This window comes from Pongo abelii, chromosome 9, assembly GCF_028885655.2.
Source record: "Pongo abelii isolate AG06213 chromosome 9, NHGRI_mPonAbe1-v2.0_pri, whole genome shotgun sequence".
NCBI classification, from domain to species: domain Eukaryota; kingdom Metazoa; phylum Chordata; class Mammalia; order Primates; family Hominidae; genus Pongo; species Pongo abelii.
This window is the reverse complement of record NC_071994.2, coordinates 39,967,769-39,970,346: the sequence shown is the minus strand read 5'-3', so window position 1 is coordinate 39,970,346 and position 2,578 is coordinate 39,967,769.

Genomic DNA, 2,578 nt, shown 5'->3' with positions numbered 1-2,578 from the left:
TTAAATACCATGTATATGCTGATGTTGCTCAAATTTGTATTTCCTATCCTGGCTCTCCCCAGAGCATCATATATTTAACAATCTCTACCAGGTTATTAAGTTGGTATCGCAAACCTAACAAATCTAGGACAGAATTCTTAAAGACTTCTCTCTCCCCACCTCGGCCCATACACCTGCTCTTCTCAATCTTCATATTTCTGGTATAGTATCATCATTCACCTAGTTATCAGGCCAAAAAACTAGTCATATCTGATTTTTCTTCCTTCTCTCAATCTGACATCCAAATGTTAGTGGTCCTGTTTGTTCCACCCCCTAAATAAATCCCAAATTTATCTCTACTTCTTACCATGTCACTGCTGCCATTTTAATCCAAGCTATCATGACTTCTCTGCCAGACACTGCAAAGTCGTCCCAATGGGTCTCACTGCTGCCATTCTTTGCCCCCAACAGGCCAACTTCCTCAGAGCAGCCATAGTAATCTCAAAAGATAAACCAGATCTTATCAACTGCCTGCTTAAAATCTTCCAGACACTTCCTATTATGATTAGAATAAAATTCAAACTAGTGAACTCAGTATACATATGAATGATTAATGACTGAATGACTGTAAAGACTTATTAGGATTATAGTTATAGTTGAAAGTTAACCTACTCTGTAGAATTGGTTTGTAAGATGTAACAACTGTATTTAAAACCCTCACAAATTCAGGAATATGTATACTATATATGTTTCTTATAAACAAGATTATTGCTACCCAGGCAAACTCTATGTTCTGTCTATACAGGTGAATTTGCTCAAGTAGAATGATCATCCGGAAGTTTCACTGTATCTGACAGGTTCTGAGAAGTATGTTCATGCCTCTAAATCTCAGCAACATTTGGACCCAATGAACCCTACTGATTCCTAATAAACTGTTCTCTGCTTAGAAGTAAATTTTCCTAGACTTCTGATGACATGAATATCATTCAAAGAGTGTATTGCTGTTTTCTTGCATTGACCAACACCACTGCAGATCACCAGAACCTTGGCAGATGACTCATCTGGCAGAAACATGGAATATATTCTAAATAGAAGTCACTTTTAAATAAATTGATTGATTCTTATACTGCCACAATAAATTTTCATATCTTGATCATCCTCTAAAAAAGATAAAAGACTTTTAAATTTAATAAAAAATGCTAGGCATTGTTTTGGTAATCATTTGAACCACTATTCTTTTATTTTATTTATTTTTTTTGAGACGGAACTCGCTGTGTCACCCAGGCTGGAGTGCAGTGGCGCCACCTTGGCTCACTGCAACCTCCGCCTCCCGGTTGAACCACTATTCTCAAAATATATTTATTAATAAGATCTGTGATTTCTACCTCAGTAAAATATCACTTAACATTTAACATTTTTAATATTAAAAAATAATGCAATAATCCGAATTTGGAAACTAGCAACCTAATTATAATTAATGTTTATGTATTTTTACAGTGTGGCAAAATATTATGTGTCTCAAGATTACTACACGTTAATCTAAGATCAGAGTAGAAAACAATGGCTTTGTCTTTTGTTTTTTCCTTTTTGTGGAGAATGGGGTCTCACTATATAGCTCAGGCAGGTCTTGAATTCCTGGGCTCAAGCTATGCTCCCGCCTCTGCCTCCCTAAGAGTTGAGAGTACAGGCACGAACCACCACACCCAGCCAGCGTATAAAACAATGTTTTAAAATTTTCCTTTGGAGGCCGGTGCGGTGGCTCACGCCTGTAATCCCAGCACTTTGGGAGACCGAGGTGGACAGATCACAAGGTCAAGAGATCGAGACCATCCTGACCAATGTGGTGAAACCCCGTCTCTACTAAAAATACAAAAATTGGCTGGGCATGGTGGCATGCGCCTATAGTCCCAGCTACTCAGGAGGCTGGGGCAGAATTGCTTGAACCTGAGAGGCAGAGATTGCAGTGAGCCAAGATCGCGCCACTACACTCCAGCCTGTGCAACAGAGCGAGACTCCATCTCAAAAAAAAAAAAAAAAAAAAAAAAAATTTCTTTGGAAACCCCAACCCTGATTTATTTGTAACAAAACATGCCTTTAGTTAGTTAATTTAAAAATATCCGAGGCTGGGCAACACAGGAAGACCCTATCTCTGCCAAAAGAAAAAAAAAAAATTAGCTGCACATGGTGGCATGCTCCTATGATTCCAGCTACTCAGGAGGCCGAGGTAAGAGGATCATTTGAGCCCACAAGTTCAAGGTTACAGTAAGCTATGATCATGCCACTACACTCCAGCCTGGGCAACAGAGCCAGAGGGCGACCCTGTCTCAAAATAAATAATTAAATTAATGTAATATAAATAAAATTAAAATATCTACACAGGGAAAAATATGCCAAAACCCATCAGCAAAGACTGTTTTTGATTACTCTAGGATGCTAACCCACTTAAATTCTAACCCACCATCCCTTAAACTTTTTTTCTATTTCCTTTTTTTTGCTTTAAATTCTTCTAAGGGTTACTCAAGCATGCAGTTTAGAGGTGCTTGTTTTGAACAAATTAATCTTATGTTCATAAATGTAAACTAGTAACAATATAAAACAA